This window comes from Phyllobates terribilis, unplaced genomic scaffold (assembly GCF_046119375.1).
Source record: "Phyllobates terribilis strain yellow unplaced genomic scaffold, ASM4611937v1 Scaffold_4__5_contigs__length_816908805, whole genome shotgun sequence".
NCBI lineage: Eukaryota > Metazoa > Chordata > Amphibia > Anura > Dendrobatidae > Phyllobates > Phyllobates terribilis.
Genome location: NW_027362764.1, coordinates 450,774,967 through 450,797,431, shown reverse-complemented (window position 1 = coordinate 450,797,431; position 22,465 = coordinate 450,774,967).

Sequence of the window (22,465 nt, the reverse complement as noted above, 5' to 3'; positions counted from 1 at the left end):
ATGTCCTTGCCCTATAAGACCAAGCCATTTTCCCCGTCGCCACCATTTTCTCACTGCTGCAGCTGCGTGTTAGACGGCACCGCTGTTGCTGTGTGCGCTATACCTTGTTAATTTCAAGCCAATTTTCGCACAAATATACAGATAGCTTGGGAGTAGGGAATAGTTGTGATTGCAGTCCTTTTAAGGACTAGGTTACAGCATTTCCTACGACTTTTATCAGGCAGGTCTGTGCTCTTAAATAGATAGGTTGTGGGAGTAAAGACTAATTGTAATTGGAGTCCTTTTCAGGACTAGGTTACATCAGTTCCTATCAGTTTTTGCCAGGCAGGTCTGTGCCAGTGCTGTGCAAGTTTTTTTCACAGCATTTGGCTGAATCTAGCAAAGCTAATCCTTTTTGGCCTATTGCAGAGTGTGTTAGTCAGTGGAGTAGCCTATCTGTGTTGCAAGATATACCACCTGTGTATAGAATACCAATTTTTTTACTGCACCTAGTGAAGTAAAATCTTTTGGGCATAGCATCATTCTATTAGTCCATCTATACTGACCTCCATCAGGTTGCAAACTGAATCTAATTTTTTTCTGCATCTAGCTCTGAAAAAATATTTGGCCTTCTAGCAGTGTGTGGGACTTGTTCTATTAGTCCACCTATACTGACCTCCATCAGGTTGCAAACTGAATATATTTTTTTCTGCATCTACCTCTGAAAAAATATTGGGCTTCTAGCTGTGTGTGGGACTTGTTGTATTAGTCCATCTATACTGACCTCCATCAGGTTGCAAACTGAATATATTTTTTTCTGCATCTACCTCTGAAAAAATATTGGGCTTCTAGCTGTGTGTGGGTCTTGTTCTATTAATCCATCTATACAGACCTCCATCAGGTTGCAAACTGAATATAATTTTTTTCTGCATCTAGCTCTGAAAAAATATTTGGCCTTCTAGTAGTGTGTTGGACTTTCTCTGTTAGTCCATCTATACTGACCTCCATCAGGTTGCAAACTGAATCTAATTTTTTTCTGCATCTAGCTCTGAAAAAATATTTGGCCTTCTAGCAGTGTGTCTGACTTTCTCTATTAGTCCATCTATACTGACCTCCATCAGGTTGCAAATTAAAAATAATTTTTATCTGCATCTACAGTACCTCTGAAAAAATATTTGGGCTTCTAGCTGTGTGTGGGACTTGTTGTATTAGTCCATCTATACTGACCTCCATCAGGTTGCAAACTGAATATATTTTTTTCTGCATCTACCTCTGAAAAAATATTGGGCTTCTAGCTGTGTGTGGGTCTTGTTCTATTAATCCATCTATACAGACCTCTATCAGGTTGCAAACTGAATATAATTTTTTTCTGCATCTACCTCTGAAAAAATATTGGGCTTCTAGCTGTGTGTGGGACTTGTTGTATTAGTCCATCTATACTGACCTCCATCAGGTTGCAAACTGAATATATTTTTTTCTGCATCTACCTCTGAAAAAATATTGGGCTTCTAGCTGTGTGTGGGACTTGTTCTATTAATCCATCTATACAGACCTCCATCAGGTTGCAAACTGAATATATTTTTTTCTGCATCTACCTCTGAAAAAATATTGGGCTTCTAGCTGTGTGTGGGACTTGTTGTATTAGTCCATCTATACTGACCTCCATCAGGTTGCAAACTGAATATATTTTTTTCTGCATCTACCTCTGAAAAAATATTGGGCTTCTAGCTGTGTGTGGGACTTGTTGTATTAGTCCATCTATACTGACCTCCATCAGGTTGCAAATTGAATATAATTTTTTTCTGCATCTAACCCAGCCAATAGTTTTGGCCTAATACCACAGTTTGGCCACTCAGCTCTGCTCGGTTACCATCCATTGTTTTTTTGTGCAAACAACTCCAGAGTTGTGAATTAGTTAACCACCAAAATGAGTGGAAAAAGGCCTGCTGCTGGTGGAAAGGGGAATAGGCGTGTTGGGAAGGGGAAAAAAGGTTGTGTCCGTGGGGTAGGTGTTAAAGCAACAGTAACATCTGCAGAAGAAAGACCATCTTCCAGCCAAACTAAGATGTCTACTTCTTTTAGCGGACAATGTGATAAGATCCCTTTCTTACGGCCACGCCAATCGCTACAAATTCCAGATGAGGCACAAAAACAGCAGGTGCTTCAACGGATATCAAGTGCTCCTTTAAGTGGGCTCTCCTCCACATCAACTTCAACATCACAAATACTCCAGTCCTCAAAGGTGTCACCCAAATCGCACTTGCTTCCTCACAGCTCCCAAATCTCCAGCTGCCCGTCTGAGTATGAGGTAGAACAGATGGTTGAGTCTGCAGAGCTGTTTACTCATACTATAGCCTGGGAATCAGAGGTCGACTCCAGCGCTTCTGTGAATCCAGACGAGGAAATGATCTGCACTGATGCCCAGAATCTTTATGAGTCGGATCCAGGACCAGACGCAGAAGGTTCTGACCATAATGTAGACCCTCATTCCCAAACTGTAACTCCTGTTGGTGGAGACAATGAGGAAGACGATGATAAGACTCAAATACCTGATTGGAGCGACAACTTTAGTTTTTTGTCAGGGCAGGAACAGGTTGGCTCTGAGGACGACGGGTGTGATAACACACAGGGTGATGATGGTGAGGTTGGAGATCCCACTTACTGTCAACCCACAGTCAGCCAAGAGATGAGGTCAGCAGAGGAGGTGGAGGAAGATGCTAGTGACGACGAGGTCAGGTTGCGCCTTCCTGGACAGAGACGTAGTACTGGAAGCACGTCAACAACTGCATCCTCAAACACAACTCTGCCTCTCACCACAAGTCGTGGTGGCTCTTCAGGTCGCATGGGTGCTAAGCCTTGCATAGACTGGGCATTTTTTCAGATCGATAAAGATGACCCAACTCGTGTTATCTGTAACATTTGTCAGCAAAAGCTAAGTAGAGGCCAAAAAATACATAGTTTGAGTACTTCATGCATGAACCGGCACATGGACATGAAGCATAAGTTGCAGTGGGAAGCTCAGTGTGCTACAATGCGGCCTAGCCGGCCGGGCCAACCACCGTCTGCCATATCTTGTGCATCCGCGGCCTCTTCATCCTCTGTGACTGGGGGGACAGCAGTCACACCTGTTTTGGGGCGCAGACCTGCCACCTCTTTACCCGCAACAGCCAGCGTGATTGGCAGGTCATCATTTTCTTTGGAGGTGGTAACACCAGCTAGTGTTGAGTGCTGTGCGACATCGATAGCACCACCTTTGGATCAAGGTAACCTAACATGTCCGCCTGCATCTTCCTCACAGACCGGCAGTTTGCCGGGGACACCCTTATCAACCCCGTCTAAGCACAATAGCCAGCCCTCGGTCCCTCAGATGTGGACAAGTAAACGACCATTTCCTCCTAGCCATGAGAAAGCTAAGAGGTTGAATTTCACCATCTGCAAGCTCTTGGATACAGAAATGCTGCCTTTCCGCCTGGTGGACACATAGGATTTTCGAGACCTTATGTCCGTCGCAGTGCCCCAGTACCAGATGCCCAGTCGGCACTACTTCTCAAAGAAAGGTGTGCCTGCGCTCCACCAGCATGTCGCACACAACATCACCGCTTCTTTGAGAAACTCTGTGTGTGACAGGGTGCATTTCACCACAGACACTTGGACGAGTAGGCATGGACACCGGCGTTACATGTCGCTGACTGGGCACTGGGTAACTATGGTGACAGCAGGACAAGGGGCTGCTGTCCAAGTCTTGCCGTCCCCACGAGTTGTGCGTCAATCCTCTTTATGTCAAAGTTCCACCACTGCTTCTGCCTCCTCAACCTCCTCTCGGTCTTCCACCTGCACCCAAAGCCTGTCTGGTCATGCCACAAGCTTTCTAACTGTGCAGAAGGGATCCTGCACACCTCCTTACTATGCTGGCAGTAGGGCTCAACGTCATCAGGCGGTTTTTACTTTGAAATGTCTAAGAAATGTGAGTCACACAGCTGAGGAGTTGTGGTCAGCTCTGGAGAACCAATTTCATGAATGGCTGTCTCCACTGGACCTGAATCCAGGGAAGGCCGTGTGCGACAATGCTGCAAACCTGGGTGCAGCTCTTCGCCGGGGCAATGTCACACACGTGCCTTGTATGGCTCACGTGTTGAACCTGGTTGTCCAGCAATTTTTAGCCCACTATCCCAGACTAGATGGCCTTCTGCAGAGGGCACGGTCGCTGTGTGCTCACTTCCGCCGTTCGCATCCCGCAGCTCAGCGACTTACATCTCTACAGAAGTCGTTGGGCCTGCAACTTCACCGGCTAAAATGCGATGTGCCTACCCGGTGGAATTCAACTCTGCACATGTTGCAGCGACTGTGGCAGCACCGACAAGCCCTGGTGCAATACGTTCTGACGTATAGCCTGGGCCAACGAGATCCAGAGGTGGGGCAAATCACGCTGGAGGAGTGGTCTCAGATCAGGGACCTATGCACCCTTCTGCACAGTTTTGAAATGGCGACGAAGATGTTTAGTGCTGATGATGCCATTATCAGCATGACTATTCCGGTGATTTACATGCTGGAGCATATGTTAAACAGAATTCGGAGTCAGGTGGTGGCACAAGAGGAGGTGGAGGAAGTAGAGGAGGAGGAGTTGTATGCGGAAGGGCTAACATCTGCAAGGTCCAGACGGTCGGCAGCACCAAGGCGGCAGGCATGTGAGGGTGGGGGAGATGGTTTTACCAGGGCACATGGTAGCAGCCAAACTAGTGAGGAAGGTGCAGGAGCCCAGGAAGAAGTGGAGGACGAACTGATGGAAGACTCATCAGATGAGGGAGACCTTGATCACATTTCTGTTGTGCGAGGTTGGGGGGAGAGGACAGAGGAAGGAATCATGATTGTTACCTCGCCACCAACACAACAGGGACTTGGTGCTCCTGGATGCGCAACACACATGAGTGCCTTCTTGCTGCTCTACCTGCAACATGACCCTCGAATTGTGAGAATTAGAAATAATCCTGACTACTGGGTTGCCACACTGTTAGATCCCCGGTACAAAAGTAAATTTGCCGAAATTATTCCTGCCATAGAAAGGGATGCACGCATGCAGGAGTATCAGCAGAGACTGTTGCAGAATCTTACATGTGCTTTTCCACAAAACACCAGTGGTGCACGTAGTGAATCTCACAGTTCCAACTTGCCAACCGTGGGACCGTCAAGTGTTCAGCACTCAAACCGTAACAGAACCACAGTATCTGCTGGTAACATTAATTTTGCGGAATCATTTCACCACTTTTTTAGCCCATCCTTTGCAAGGCCACAGGAGACAAGAAGTCTGACACATAGTCAACGCCTAGAGACGATGGTACAGGAGTATCTCCAAGTAAACATTGAAGCCACGACTGTGTCACTGGACCCTTGCTCTTTTTGGGCTTCCAATCTGAATAAATAGCCGGAGCTAGCCACTTACGCCTTGGAGATCTTGTCATGCCCCGCAGCCAGCGTTCTGTCTGAACGTGTGTTCAGCGCTGCTGGTGGTGTGCTGACAGATAAGCGCACGCGGCTCTCCACTGATAATGTAGACAGACTCACGTTCATAAAGATGAACAAATCATGGATCCGAAACGACTTTTCTACCCCTGTGTCATCCTGGGGAGAGTAAAAGCTTGATGATTGGTTAAAATCACCCTACCAACCGTTTTAAGCTTTCAAATTACTAATCATGTTTATCTGTATCTTGACTGGAAAATAATTTGGGCTTTGTAGCAGTGTGCAGCACTGATCCTATTAGGCCATCTATAATAAGCTCCACCAGATTTAAAATTAAAAATAATTTTTAGCTGCATCTAGCCCGGAAAATAATTTTGGGCTCCGAGATGCGCAAGACACATAAGTGCCTTCTTGCTGCACTACCTGCAGCATGACCCTCATATTGTCAGAATTCGAAGTAATCATGACTACTGGGTTGCCACACTCTTAGATCCCCCAAACTTTTCGATCAACCTTTTCATTTTAATAAAGACCAAAAAAATGGTCATTTTTGAAATTATAAGCATTAGCAGGTTGTTGGAAACTGAAATCAAACAGTTTTCAACTCAAAACTTTATTCTAGGTGATGTTACATTTTCACATAGGACCCCTTGTTCGAAAGGAGCTTCTGAACTCTCTCGTCCATTGAATTTGTCAGGTTTTGGATGGTTTCTGCTTCAATTGTTTTGCATGAGGACAGAATACCCTCCCAGAGCTGTTGCTTATGTTAGAACCTTGCTCTTAGGTTTTTTTTCCTTTGCTGGTCACATGACCTTGTTGGCCTATTTAAGCCTGCTCCGCCCTTCTGGCTTTGCTGGACTTCATTGTATATCTACTTTCTAGCTAGCCTGTGCTCTGTGTCTTGCTCTGTTAGTTTGCTTGGTCTACTGACCTCTATGTTCTATATATTTTGTTTGTTCGTCTGTCTGCTACTATTTCTGTTAGGAGGTGTCCCATATTCCTCCCAGTCCTTAGTACTTGTAGGGATTCCTTCCCCACATCTATAGGTCTCCGTACAGACTAGCTTAGGACTTTAGCAGGTCTGATCGCAGGATCAGGTCCCCTGTTACATCGTAGGGATTTAGCTGAGTTCTATCGTAGGGACAGATCTCCTCTCTTTCCTTAGCTCTGGTAGCAGAACATAACAGTAAGTCCAGCCAGCAAATTCTCTAAGGAAAGATTTTTCTGTTCCATCATGGTGTCGGTTCAGGATTTGGTTCATCGCCTGCAGGGACTCTCTCTGGAGGTGGCCGAGCTCCGTCAGCACGTGAGTAACTGTCCTGGAGCACATTTCTTGGAGCCTAAGGTATGTTTGCCGGATTTATTTTTTGGTGAACACCGAGAATTTTTTTCATTTAAAAATGCTTGCTTATTGTATTTTCGTTTGAGACCTAAGTCCTCTGGGGATGAATCCCAGCGCGTAGGGTTCATAATGTCACTTTTGCGCAAAGAGCCTCAGGAGTGGGCCTTTTCTTTGCAACCTAGTGATACATGCTTCAGATCAGTGGATAGTTTTTTTTCTGCTTTGGGACTATTATATGATGATCCTGACCGTGTCGCATCAGCTGAGACTGAGTTGACACGTTTAAAACAGGGATCAGGTAATGTGGAAAAATATTGTACTCATTTCCGTCGTTGGTCTACTCAAACAGGGTGGAACGATTCTGCTCTGAAAAGTCTATTTCTTGCTGGGCTCAGTGAAAGGGTTAAAGACCTGCTAATTGCTTATCCTACACCTGAAGATTTGCAACAGGCTATGCAATTAGCTATATGGGTGGATAGAAGACTGCGTGCAAGGGTTAATGAGAGCAAATCCTCTGCTATGTCAGTTTCTGGTTATGAGAATGTGTGTACTAACAGTGGTGAACCGATGGAGATTGGATCGATGGCACCTCGCTCTCAAGAAAAAGACCGTAGATTTTCTGAAGGCTTGTGTTTCTATTGCGGAAAATCTGGTCATTTGATTAAAGGTTGTGAGCTTCGTATGAAGAAAGAATAAAAAATAGTCAGTCACGCCCGTATTGCCAGTTTAAATTCCAAGGGTATATTTTTAGCTGCTTCCACGATTGCTCAGAAAAAATTAATGGAATTTCGGGTGTTTGTTAATTGCGGGTCTACTCTGAATGTAATTGATGGGGGATTCGTGGAAAGACTCAATTTAAAACCTGAACCTTTATCATCCCCCATTGCTGTGGTTTCTGTGGATGGTTCCCCTTTGAAGAATATTACTCTCAAGGTCTGTGAATTTCCTCTCACTATTAATGGTGTTCACCATGAGAAATTGGATTTGGTAGTGTTGAATAACTTGCCTTCTCCAGTAATATTGGGATTGCCCTGGTTAAAATTTCACAATCCTGTACTGGATTGGTCTACCAGTGAAATTAAATCCTGGAGCCATAAATGTTATGACAAGTGTTGTAACGGGCGTATTGCAGCTTTGGATAGGGGAGAATTGCCTGTTCCTATTCAGGATTTTTGGAGAGTTTTTTCTGAGAAGGAATCGCAGGTTTTGCCTCCCCATAGAGACTATGATTGTTCTATTGAATTTGTCCCTGGAGCGACTCTTCCTAAAAGTCGTTTATTTAACCTTACTATTCCTGAGAGGAAGGCTTTGGAGGAATACATACAGACAAGTTTGGCCGCCGGTCACATTAGGCCCTCTAAGTCTCCTGTGGCGGTTGGATTTTTTTTTGTAAAAAAAATGACGGCGGTTTACGTCCTTGTCTGGATTTTCGTGAGATTAACAAAATTACTGTACGCAATCCTTACCCACTGCCATTGATTCCTGATCTGTTTAACCAGTTAATGGGGGCCAAGTGGTTCTCTAAAATTGACCTTAAGGGGGCATGCAATCTGTTGCGCATGAAGGAGGGTGACGAATGGAAGACTGCTTTTAACACTCCTGTGGGTCATTTTGAGAATCTGGTTATGCCTTTTGGTCTTACTAATGCTCCTGCATTTTTTCAGAATCTGATTAATGACATCCTTAGACCTTTGATCGGCAAAAATGTGGTTGTGTATTTGGATGACATTTTGATTTATTCGCCGGATCTGGAGTCTCATTGGCGGAGCGTGCGTGAGGTATTACAGTTATTAATGGACAATTCGCTTTTTGCTAAGCTGGAGAAATGTGAGTTCGCTGTACAGAGAATTAGTTTTTTGGGCTACATTATCTCCAGCAAAGGTTTTGAGATGGATCCGGTTAAGGTTCAGGCTGTGCAGGAATGGCCTAGGCCTATTGGTTTGAAATCGATACAGAGGTTTTTGGGTTTCGCCAATTACTACAGAAAATTCATAAAAAAATTTTCTAGTATTGTCAAACCTCTGACTGATCTCACCAGGAAAGGTGCTGATGCGGTTCAGTGGTCTCCTGAGGCCATTGAAGCTTTGGTGTATCTCAAGGAGAGGTTCACCTCTGCTCCCATCCTTATGCAGCCTGATGTTACTAAGCCGTTTTTGGTTGAGGTTGATGCTTCCTCTGTGGGGGTTGGCGCAGTATTGTCTCAGGATAATGGGGATGGATTACATCCCTGTGCCTTTTTTTCAAAAAAATTTTCGGAGACTGAACTGAATTACGATATTGGTAATCGGGAATTATTGGCTATTAAACTCGCATTTGAACACTGGAGCCACTTCTTGGAAGGTGCGGAATTTCCCGTTCAGGTTCTTACGGATGATAAAAATCTGATATATCTTGATGCTGCCAAGCGCCTGAATGCCCGTCAGGCTAGGTGGGCACTGTTTTTCTCGCGGTTTAATTTCTCCGTTACTTACATCCCTGGTACTAAGAATGTTAAGGCGGATGCCTTGTCTCGCAGTTTTTCTCCCATAGTCGGTGCTGAGAAAGAGGAGAACATTTTACAAGAAGGTGTTGTGATAGCTGCTTTGGACTCCGTTTTGGAAAATGAGATTCTTAAAGCACAGGAGAATGCAACTTCTAACACTCCTCATGGGAGGTTGTTTGTGCCTGGGACCTTTAGGAGAGATTTGTTTGTTGAGTGTCACGAATCTCGGTTGGCAGGTCATCCCGGAATCTCTGAGACCAAGAGACTGGTGGGTCGCAGTTTTTGGTGGCCTGGATGGCAGAAGGAAGTCATTAAGTGGGTGCGTCAATGTACTATATGTGCTAGCTCTAAGTCCTCACATACTCCTGCTGCGGGGTTGCTTTGTCCTTTGGAGGTTCCCAGTGCTCCTTGGACACATTTGGCTATGGACTTTATAACTGACCTTCCCCCCTCTGAGGGTTTTACTGTCATCTGGGTGGTCGTGGACCGTTTTAGCAAGATGTGTCACTTGGTTCCCTTTGTCAAACTGCCCTGCGCTAAAACTCTCGCTAAGGCCTTTGTCAAGGAAATTGTCAGACTTCATGGCGTTCCTACTGACATTGTTTCTGATAGGGGTCCTCAGTTCGTGGCTCGTTTTTGGCGTGCCTTTTGTGACAGGTTGGGAGTTCATTTATCGTTCTCGTCCGGATATCATCCTGAATCTAATGGCCAGACAGAAAGGAAAAACCAGGATGTTGAGCAGTTCTTGCGTTGTTTTGTGGCAGACAATCAAGAGGGGTGGTCTGAGTTTCTGCCACTTGCTGAATTTGCTCTGAACAATCATACATCTTCTTCTGCTGGTTGTTCGCCTTTTTTTTGTTGTTCTGGGAGACATCCGTCGTTTGGGTCGTTCTCCAAGTTGGGATCTGCCGTGCCTGAGGAGGAGAATTTTTCCGGTGATTTGGAGAGAGTTTGGACGGATGTGCGTGGTAATCTTCAGGAGGCCAACAGAAAATCTAAGGACTACTTTGATAGGAAACGACAGGAGGTTTTGTTCGCTGTTGGTGACATGGTTTGGTTGTCCTCTTTGAATCTGCGGTTGAGGATTCCTTCTAAGAAATTGGGTCCCAAGTTTGTAGGGCCCTTTAAGGTGCTTCAGGTTGTCAACCAATCTGCTGTTAGGTAGGAGGTTCCTACCTCCTGGAGAATTAATCCGGTATTTCATGTCTCTCTGTTAAAAAAAGCTGTTGTATCGGATTGTGACGCCTCTTCCTCTGTTCCTCCGGTGGTGGAGGACGGGGAATATGAAATTTCTCGCATCCTTAACTCTAGACTGTATAGAGGTAGTTTGCAGTATCTTGTGGCCTGGAAAGGTTTCGGACCCGAGGATAACTCTTGGGTGAGGTCGGATGATGTTTCTGCGTCCAGACTTATCAGAGCGTTTCACAGGAGATTTCCTGATAAGCCTGGTCCTAGGGGATCCGGAGGATCCTCTTAGAAGGGGGGGTACTGTTAGAACCTTGCTCTTAGGTTTTTTTTCCTTTGCTGGTCACATGACCTTGTTGGCCTATTTAAGCCTGCTCCGCCCTTCTGGCTTTGCTGGACTTCATTGTATATCTACTTTCTAGCTAGCCTGTGCTCTGTGTCTTGCTCTGTTAGTTTGCTTGGTCTACTGACCTCTATGTTCTATATATTTTGTTTGTTCGTCTGTCTGCTACTATTTCTGTTAGGAGGTGTCCCATATTCCTCCCAGTCCTTAGTACTTGTAGGGATTCCTTCCCCACATCTATAGGTCTCCGTACAGACTAGCTTAGGACTTTAGCAGGTCTGATCGCAGGATCAGGTCCCCTGTTACATCGTAGGGATTTAGCTGAGTTCTATCGTAGGGACAGATCTCCTCTCTTTCCTTAGCTCTGGTAGCAGAACATAACAGCTTAGATGTGAACTGCCTCCCGCCATCATAGACACTCCTTTTAATGATGCTCCAAAGGTTCTGAATGGGGTAGAGGTCAGGGGAGCATGGGGGTCACACCATAAGTTTGTCCCCTTTTATGCCCATATCAGCCAGAGATGCAGATGTTTTATGTGCAGCATGAGATGGTGCATTATCATGCAGAAAAATGATCTTGCTGTGAAATACACGGTTCTTCTTCTTGAACCATGGCAGGAAGTGCTGTTTGAGAAAATCCACATACATTATGGAGTTCATCTTTAGCGCCTTCAGGGATCCTAAAGGGGCCGACAATCTCTCTCCCCATGATTCCAGCCCAAAACATTACTCCACCTCCTCCTTGTTGGCGCTGTAGCCGTGTTTGCGTGGGGTGTCCATCAACCAGCCATCCTCCACTCCATCCATCTGGACCATCGAGCGCTGCATGGCACTCATCCGTGAACAAAACAGTTTTGAAATCAGTCTTCATGTAATGTTTGGCCCACTGGAGCCGTTTCTGCTTGTGTGAAGTGGATAGAGGAGGTCGACAGGATGGCGTATGCACAGCTGCAAACCTCTGAAGGACCCTGCATCTTGTTGTTCGGGGGACGTTGGAGGCACAAGCAGCTTCAAAAACTTGTCTGCTGCTATGACAAGGCTTTTTTGCCGCTGCGCGTTCAACCTGACATAATTGCCTGTAGGAAAGAGTCCTCAATTTTCCCTTATCAGCACGCACACGTGTGTACTGTGAATCAGCTACATACTTCTTGATTGCCAAGACACTTCATCCTGATCATCGCACAATGTTGATTGTAGTCATGCCTTGACCTAAACACTCCACAATTTGTTGCTTCTCAGCAGCCGACACATCCTTTTTCTTTCCCATTTTGGCAGAAAATGTAGGCTGCTTAATAATGTGAGAGAGCCTTCTTAAGTAGTCTTGCCTTTCATTGGACACACCTGCCAAACTAATTAGCACAGGTGTCTGCAATTGCTTACAGTGATATAAAGAGCCCTGACACACATCACCATCAATGAGTTTAACTGACAAACAAACAAATTCTTCCCTTATCACTCCTAAACACTTTTTGCATAATAATTTGGAACGCAGTGTACATGTCCTTTTCCACAAAACACCAGTGGTTCACGTAGTGAATCTTACAGTTCTATCTTGCCAACCGTGGTCTGTATGGAATTGCTCAATAAAGGGCCCAAAATTAAGATAACATAGATGGGAGAGGTCTCTATGAATAGGAATTCCTAAGTATTTGATACCCTGTGAGGGCCAGGCAAAGGGAAAGTTGGACTGCATGGAATCCTATATGGATTTGGGGAGGCAGACATCGAGGGCCTCAGACTTCGCTGCATTGATTTTAAAATTTTACCATGTAACAAAGTGATCTATTTCAGCCATAACAGCAGGGATGGATATATGTGATGAGTGATATATACTAGGACATCATCAGCAAATAGAGAGCACTTGTACTCGGTGCCTCCCACCTCAATCCACCTAATATTGGGGTTATGGCGAATTGATGAGAGCAGGTGCTCCGTCACTAGGATGTATAAGAGAGGGGACAGAGGACATCCCTGCCTTGTCCCATTGGTGATTGTGAAAGGTGATGAAAATGTTCTGACGCACCCCCTGGGCCTTGGGACACCCGGAGCCGGACCCTTTTTTGGTGGATGCTGGTGGTTGCAGTCTTCGTGGCGGCGACCCGGTTCCGTGGCTCAGGGCGGTCAAACCAGTGGCGGAACTATTTATGTGGTTTTGATGTTTAAATGTCCGACTACGCCACCCGTGGATTGCGGTCAGAGTGAACTGCCGCTACAGGGCAGACCGCTGAGGCTGGTGTTGTGGGTGCAGCAGAGCGTAGCATAACTCCCCACGGGAGGAGTATAGCCTCAGGGCAGTGTATGCGGAGGATGGGGGTGATGGTGCAGGGCAGCAGCAGTAACGACACGGAGTCAGTGATGCAGTCCAGGGCCTTTACTCACAGTTCTTATTATCCAGACCACGTCTGCAGGTAACGGCTGCCCACGTCGTACTGTGCTCACCAGGTGAGGGGCTCAGACAACTCCCAGATAACTTTGGAGCACTTCACAGGACCCCCTTTGTGTGTCCTTTGTCTGGCCTTTCTTACCAACACTTCTGTCCGGCTGCCTCGGGCCTCGTCTTGGTAAACTTGGCGCCAGTTTCCCTGACCCTATGTGGTGCCTTCCTAGCGGGTGTAGCGAGGGGCTGCGCCACATAAAAAGTCATAGCCTCCGGTTTCTAGCTGAGGGTCGTTTCCTGCCTCCACTAGTTCGGGGACCGGTCTCCCCCTTTGGCCTGACCCCTCCACGCAGGTGGATTCGGGCGTGCGGTGGCGACTCGCCCGTCCGCACCCCTGGGATCCCTTCATTCCTCGTTCCTGGAGCCTTCTCCGCTCCTCTTCCTTCCTTCTCCCTCTTCCAGGCCTGGGCCTCTGTTACTAGGCCCGCCTCCGGAGCAGAGCTCATGCAGAGCCCCTGCTCCCTGCCACTTCTGCTCAGACTTCTCTGCACTGAACTAAGATGGTGCCCACCTTTTATACTCCCTTCTCAATGCACCCAGGAACTGCTTCCTCCCTGCTCCTGCACTACAGGGTTCCCCTTCCTCAGTGTTCCCTCTCCCCACTCCAGCCAGGGACAGGGACTGTCGTGCCCATCTCAGGGGCATATTGGTCGCCCTGCCCCACGGCAATGTGGTGTAATGCATGCAGGTGTCGGGTCCTGATCCACACTCCATCCTTACCTGAGAGTGAGATATCACACCTCTGGGTGAGGTGCAATACGTCTGTAGCAACCGAGCCCTCTGGGTGCTACAGTTCCATTCATCTTCAGCCTAGGTGACGTATTGCGATACAGGGCCGTGATTTTGGCTATAAAAGGGTCCCCTAGACCCCTACCCCAAGCTTTTTAAGAGAATCATATATGGCGTGCCAGGAGACTCTATGGAATGCTTTCTCAGCATCCAACGAGAGTATCTAATTACAAATTTTTAACTGCATCTGGCCCAGGAAATACTTTGTGCCTAGTAGCAGTGTCTGCTAGTCAGCGGATTATCCCGGCTGTTAAGCAAGCTACACCACCTGTAGTTTAGACACTTAATTTTTTCAAAGGAAATGCTTCGGGACCATGGGATACTTAGTGAAGATCATCAGGAGGCACCCCAAGGCATAGGGGCTGGGACTGGCAGTAGGATGCCTTGCGGTGGACAGCCGAGCTCGATCCTTATAAAAACTTTTTAACTGCAGCAGCTTTAGTGGACGCTACTGGAGCTGGAATTACCGCGGCTGCTGGCATGAGACTTGCCCTCCAATAGATCCTTGTAAATGGATTTAAAGTGTATTCATTCAAATTAGAGAGACAATTTAAATTAAAAAGCTTAGAGCTGCCTCCACCACAGGGGGGCTCGCTCGACCCACCAGCGGACAGGCACCAGTATTGGGAGAGGGGGGCTGGCCGTCAGGGTTCACCGCGGCTCTGGCACAGACCCGGCGACACGGAGGTGGCACGGGCAGAAGCGGACTGGCCGTGTCGGCTTCTCACTTTTTGGATTTTAGAAGGGCATGACATGCCTATATCTGTGTCTCCCCCTCCTTTTACTCCTCCACCTCTTTTATTTTCGCATGACTATATGTACTTGTCACTTTTCCATGTGTTAGTTATGTCTTCTGAGCAGTTTGTCAGCTTTTGGACACCTTTGAAGGTGTTTTCTATGTGTTTCTATGTGTTTTTGTTTGCCTGCCATTGGTTTTAACGGTGTTCGAAGGTGTTCGATGAACAGCTCGACGAACAGTTCGGCGAACACACGGGTGTTCGACGAACCGAACCGAACTCGAACACTACGGGGGTGGCTCAACACTAATGATAACTTCCTAACCAAAAAAATGTTGGTTCTAAAATTGTTCTGATGTAAAGTAGACATGTGGGAAATGTTATTTATTAACTATATTGTGTGACATACCTCTCTGATTTAAGGGCATGAAAATTCAAACTTTGAAAATTGCACATTTTCTCCAAATTTCAATTTTTTTCACAAAAAAGGCAATTATATGAAATAAATTTTACCACTACCATGAAGTACTAACTATATGTTAGGAAAAAACATTCTCAGAATCAGTGTGATCTGTTGCAGCGTTCCAGAGTTATTACCTCATAAAGTGACACTGGTCAGAATTATAAAAATTAGCTTTGCAAACAACCTTCAGGGGTAAAGGGGTTTACTCCAAATTGAAGCATGTGGATTCATTTTTTGCCTGTGGTGGAAGGGGTTCTTCTTTGTGAAAAAAAAAGATGTACTACGTCCCTGTTTAGATTTCTGGGAATTAAATCAAATAACCGTCTGTGATCCATACCATCTTCCTCTGATTCCGGATTTCTTCAGCCAGGTTGTAGGATCTAAGATATTCCCCAAGTTGGATTTAAGGGGAGCCTACAATCTGGTTAGAATCAGAGAAGGGGACGAATGGAAAACAGCATTAAATACCACTGAAGGGCATTTTGAGAGTCTGGTTTCGGTTTGACCAATGCACCTGCGGTATTCCAGCATTTCATAAATGATATTTTCCATCATTTGGTGGGGAGGTTTGTGCTGGTCTATCTGGGTAATATTTTGGATTACTCATCTGATTTTGAGACACATGGGGGGCATGTTAAACAGGTGCTCCAGAAATTAAGGGACAACAAACTTTTTGCCAAACTAGAAAAATGTGTTTTTGCTGTTCAGGAGGTGCAGTTTTTGGGGTACTTGTTGTCATCTTCGGGTTTTCGGATGGATCTGGAGAACATTCGTGCAGTCCTTGATTGGGAACGTCCCGAGAACCTGAAGGCTCTACAACGTTTTCTGGGCTTTACTAATTTTTACTGGAAATTCATCTAAAATTACTCAGTAATTGTGAAACCCCTTACTGACATGACTAAGAAGGGGTCTAATTTTTCCAAATGATCGGATGCCTCCCCCCAGGTTTTTTCTTCTTTAAAGAATTATTTTGCCACTGTACCTATACTTAGTCAACCCGATGTTTCCCAAACCTTTATTGCAGAAGTTGATATGTCAGATGTGGGGGTTGGGCTGTGTTGTCTCAGGGTCCGTCCCTAGGTAAATGGCATCCATGCACCTTCTTTTCTAGAAAATTGTCTTCGGCTGAGAGAAATTATGATGTAATAGGGAACTTTTGGTGATCAAATTGGCGTTCGAAGAATGGTGACATTGGTTGGTGGGGGCTGTCCATCCTATTACTGTTATTACTGACCATAAGAACCTGTCATATCTTCAGTCAGCTAAACATCTCCACCCTAGGCAAGTTAAATGGTTACTGTTTTTTTCTAGGTTCAATTTTGTAGCTACTTTGTCCAGGTGTCAAAAATGTAAAGGCTGATGCTTTGTCCCAGAGCTTTCCTAGTGGTGGTGACCATGAGAACCCTGCCCCAATATTACAGAAGGGGGTAGTCATTTTAGCATTATATCCTGAATAGGGATGAGCATTCCGATACTGAAATATCGGGTATTGGCCAATATTCGCGGTATCGGAATTCCGATACTTAATTCCGATACCTTTGCAATATCGTATACCGGAATCGGAAGTTCCCATAATGCAATGAGCCAGTTTCATTTTATTCAGCCAATGAGGATCCTAAGAAGTGTGGGCACATCCTGTTAGGCATGTAGGCATCTTAACTAATGGCATGGCTGTGACTGGCTGCTGAAATGATGTCATGATGCACTATAAAAGCCGCCGCCGCCATTTTGAGCTCACTCTGCTGTGAATTCAGTTAGGGATAGGACGCTGTTGTTCAGAGGGACAGTTTTAGCTACCTATTTGGTCTATTCTACTTTACCCAAGCTACTTTAAAAATCGCTGTGCCTTGCAGCGCTAGAGCACAGTTCTCTGTGCTGTTCACCGCTTTCTGCAAGGTCTGTGTGTGTGAGTGCAGCTCACCCTGTAGTGTGTGCTTCAACCACGTCTGGTTGTAGTGCACTCAGTGTGTGTCACTGCCTCATACATTGTCCTTTTTTGCCAATTCATAATTTTTCCTGATATCTCCTATTAGTGTGGTGGTTCCATCCGTATTCAGCTAAATTGGTTCCAAACACACTATATAGGAGTAGATAAATTTTTTTGGTCTTGCAGCACTAGTGCACAGTGCTCTGCATCTGTACTGTTCACCGCTGTCTGCAAGGTCTGTGTGTGTGAGTGCAGCTCACCCTGTAGTGTGTGCTTCAGCCACGTCTTGTTGTAGTGCACTCAGTGTGTCTCACTGCCTCATACATTGTCCTTTTTTGCCAAATCATAATTTTTCCTGATATCTCCTATTAGTGTGGTGGTTCCATCCGTATTCAGCTAAATTGGTTCCAAACACACTATATAGGATTAGTTAGAGGAGCCTTTCTGCAGCATTGGGCCCTGCAGCCCCAGCCAGATTAGTATTAGCCTATTTTTTGTAGCCTCATCTATTGCATTGTAGGTTACCTTCCTTCATTGTAATAGCTACAAAAAGTTTGTGATACTATCGGTATTACATCTTTAGGCACATCCAGTGTCTTTTTGTGACAAAAAAAACCTAAATAAAGTTCACCAAACACTCCACTTTACAGTTGTGTAGGCCACATTAGCTCATATTAAAGTCTAGTCCACACTTTATAAAATTAGTGTTTCTTATACCTGTTAGCAGCTGTTCAGGAATAAGCACACTAAGCCCTTAGTACTTTTCTGCCTATCTTTATCAGTCTACCAAGATGAAGAAGGCAGGGAGTAAGGCATGTGGTCGTGGGCGTGGGCGTGGAGTTTCTGCAGGGAGAGGACGTGAGGATTCTGTGCCTGCAGGGAGAGGACGTGGGGATTCTGTGCCTGCTGCGGGCACCAGTGACTCAGCATCCCCCAGTTTTACCAGGGAACAGTCCTTTATGCGCAGCTTTGTAGGAGCTAGTCGTACCCCACTGCTGCGGGAGGACCAAATTGAAGCCGTTGTCAGATGGATGGCAGCTAACGCATCGACTTCAATTAGTTCCAGATCCTCTCAGGTCCTGAGCACTGAAGAGCACCCATCTGTCTCTTCACCACCTGCCAAATTGCCCAGGCAGTCAGAGAGCCCTGGACAGGAGCCATCTCTACTTCTGTTCTCTGAATCTCTTGGCTTGGAAAGAGGGGGCCAGCCAAGCAGAATTCGAGAATTTGAAGAAGAGGTAGTATGCAGTGATGCGCAACCGTTTTGTCTCTCTGAATCTGAAGAGGCGGGTGGGCCAGGGCCTATGGTCAGCAGCACACCTCAGTACGCATCTGATGATGAGACTCAGGTGCCACTTTCTGGTGCGTACTGTGCTGTCGAGACTACCCAGGAGAAGCAGTTGTTTGAAGAGGGTGGTGTAGATGATGAGGTCCTTGACCCATCATGGCGTGAGGGACAGGAAGGTGGTGGGAGCAGCTCTGAGGAAGAGATTCCCCGAACAGCCCAAAAAGGAGGGAGAGGGAGGGGGCAGACTTGGTTGCCTGTAGCCTCCACTTCGGCACCCATTAGGAGCATGGCTCTTCCAAAATCCAAAGTGGGCGCTCCCAAGACTTGCAGTGCCTGGTCCTTTTTTGACACAGTTGCAGATGACATTTGCTTTGTCAAATGCAAGCTGTGTAATCAGAAGGAGAAAAGAGGGAAAAGTGTCAGCAACCTCAATATCACAAATATGTGGAAACATGTGCGGACCAAGCACATGGTGGAAAAACACACTGAAGACCTAGGCCAACCTACAGCGCCACCTACCACCTCTTCAGCTCGTGTTGTAGCCTCTTCCTCCAGCTCACACACAGCTGGTTCAGCTTCCTCACAGGATCGCCATGGAAGAATCTCTGGCACTGTTGTACAGAGACACAGTGTAATTCCACCCACAGCATCACTTTCCCAGTCATCCTCACACTCCCAGGCCAGTCTACAGCCATCGTTAGCACAGGCATGGGAGAAAAGGTGCCCATACTCGGCAAACCACCCCCGAGCACAGGCTCTGAATGCTGGCATTACTAAACTACTGGCCCTTGAAATGCTATCATTCAGGCTGGTGGAGACTGACACATTCCGTAACTTTATGGCATTGGCAGTCCCACAATACAACGTGCCCAGACGCTTTTATTTCAGCAGGCAAGCCGTCCCTGCCCTGCAACATCATGTGGAGGGAAAAATTAAACATGTGCTAAAAAACGCAGTCAGTAGCAAGGTCCACCTGACCACCGATGTGTGGACCAGTAAGCATGGACAGGGACGATACCTTTCCCTCACTGCCCATTGGGTAAATGTTGTGGAGCCGGGTACAGATCTTGAGAGTGGCGCTGTACGTGTTCTGCCAACTCCAAGGATTGCAGGAATCCAGTCTGTACACATTCACTCCTCCTCATACTCCAGTTCCTTTGAATCAGCGCTGCAGGAGCCGTCATGGTCTACCTCCACATCGACCCGTGAACGGTTACCTGTTATGATGACCCATATGAGCACAGCTGTGGCTAAACGTCAACACGCCGTATTAAAATTAATTTATTTGGGGAATCGAAGCCACACAGCGCAGGAGCTCTGGAATGCCATCAAGTAGCAGAGCAACGTGTGATTTGTGCCAGCGAATCTCCAGCCAGGCATGGTAGTGTGTGACAATGGCCGAAATCTGGTGGCAGCTCTGGGCCTAGGCAACCTCACTCACATCCCATGTCTGGCACATGTGCTCAACTTGGTCGTGCAGAGTTTTTTGAGGGACTATCCGGATGTTGATGCACTGCTTCACAAGGTCCGCATAGAGTGCGCTCACTTGCGGTGTTCCAGCAACGCAAGATCATGCATTGCAGCTCTGCAGCGCCGATTACGTCTTCCGGAACATCGCATCATATGTGACCTACCCACCAGGTGGAATTCAACATTACATATGTTGGAGAGGCTCTGTGAGCAGCAGGCAGCAGTAATGGAGTACCAGCTGCAGCAGGTGCAAACAAGTCGCAGTGCGCGCCATTCACACTTCACCACCACTGAGTGGGCCACTATGAAGGACATTTGCCACGTTTTGCATGCCTTCGATTATTCCACGTGGATGGCGAGTGCAGATGATGCACTAGTCAGCATGACTATCCCCCTTATCTGCCTGCTTGAAAAAACACTGCAAGCACTAAGGGATGAGGTTTTGGAAGAGGTGGAGGATGAGGAGTCACAAATGCCATCTGCTTCTCTACAGTCTGCGCAACGTGGTTCCTCACAAAGGCCTAGGCAGGGGACACTTTGTGAGGAGGATGAGGAGGAGTCAATGGATGAGGAAGACATCTGTCCAGAGGAGGGAGGTACACAATGCTCTAGTAGTCAGTATCTAGAGCGAGGGTGGGGTGATGCAGAGCAGGCAGAGATCACGCCTCAAGCAGGGGACAGTGTTTCCTGGCCAGTTGGCAGTCTGCAGCACATGGTTGATTTCATGCTGCAGTGCCTGAGAAATGACCACCGCATCGCCCACATTCTCAACACGGCTGATTATTGGGTGTCCACCCTCCTAGATCCTCGCTACCGGGACAACTTACAAAGCCTCATAACACCGTTGAACCGGGAGCGTAAAATGCGGGAGTACCAAGACAAACTGGTGCATTCCATAATGTTCTCCATTCCAACCGAGAGCAGTGCTGCTAGTGCTTTACAAAGCAGCTCAGTGCGTCGAGGCAGTGGAGGAAGCTCTGCACAAAGAGGGAGCAGAAGCAACGCCTCAGCACAAGGCAAGACCAGTATGGCCGAAATGTGGCAAAGTTTTGTGTCCCCGCCGCCACAAATGTCTACACCATCACAGACGGCTCCAGTCAGCAGGAGGCAACGTTTCCGTCAGATGGTGACAGACTACATGTCTTGCCCTCTTAGTGTACTCCCAGACGGCTCTTCTCCCTTTTGGTAAGCTGGATACATGGCCAGAGCTTAGTCAGTATGCATTGGAGATGCTAGCTTGCCCTGCTGCTAGTGTATTATCGGAACGCGTCTTTAGTGCCGCAGGTGGTGTACTAACAGACCGTCGCATGCGACTATCCTCCGATAACGTTGACCGGCTTACTTTTCTCAAAATGAACAAGGCCTGGATCTCTCATGAATTTGCCAGTCCTCTTTCAGAATAAATAATTGGTTGGCAACAGTATCCAGGTCTCCTGTTGTGTTCATGTTTCTACCACCTGAACTGTAATCCCTGAGCTCCAACACCGCCAGTTGTCGCTCGGAAGTGCTGTCTGCACTGTCAACACTTGCTGCCATGTTATTGGGGTTCAGTAACGTCAGCTGTTCCCCTGCTGTGCGGATGGCAATTTCTCCTGCTCTGTCCACATTCTCACTACTACAGATTTTAAAGTTGCTCCAATTACACCTCTGGCTCCTCTGTTTTCAGTATTATCCTGAGCTCCAACACCGCCAGTTGGCGCTCGGAAGTGCCGTCTGCAAAGTCAACACTTGCTGCCGTGTTATTGGGGTTCTGTAACGTCAGCTGTTCCCCTGCTGTGCGGACGGCAATTTCTCCTGCTCTGTCCACATTCTCACTACTACAGATTTTAAAGTTGCTCCAATTACACCATCGGCTCCTCTGTTTTCAGTATTATCCCTGAGCTCCAACACCGCCAGTGGGCGCTCGGATGTGCCGTCTGCACAGTCAACACTTGCTGCCGTGTTATTGGGGTTCAGTAACGTCAGCTGTTCCCCTGCTGTGTGGACGGCAATTTCTCCTGCTCTGTCCACATTCTCACTACTACAGATTTTAAAGTTGCTCCAATTACACCTCTGGGTCCTCTGTTTTCAGTATTATCCCTGAGCTCCAACACCGCCAGTTGGCGCTCGGAAGTGCCGTCTGCACAGTCAACACTTGCTGCCGTGTTATTGGGGTTCAGTAACGTCAGCTGTTCCCCTGCTGTGCGGACGGCAATTTCTCCTGCTCTGTCCACATTCTCACTACTACAGATTTTAAAGTTGCTCCAATTACTCCTCTGGCTCCTCTGTTTTCAGTATTATCCTTGAGCTCCAACAACGCCAGTTGGTGCTCGGAAGTGCAGTCTGCAAAGTCAACACTTGCTGCCGTGTTATTGGGGCTCATTAATGTCAGCTGTTCCCCTGCTGTGTGGACGGCAATTTCTCCTGCTCTGTCCACATTCTCACTACTACAGATTTTAAAGTTGCTCCAAATACACTTCTGGCTCCTCTGTTTTCAGTATTATCCCTGAGCTCCAACACCGCCAGTTGGCGCTCGTAAGTGCCGTCTGCAAATTCAACACTTGCTGCTGTGTTATTGGGGTTCAGT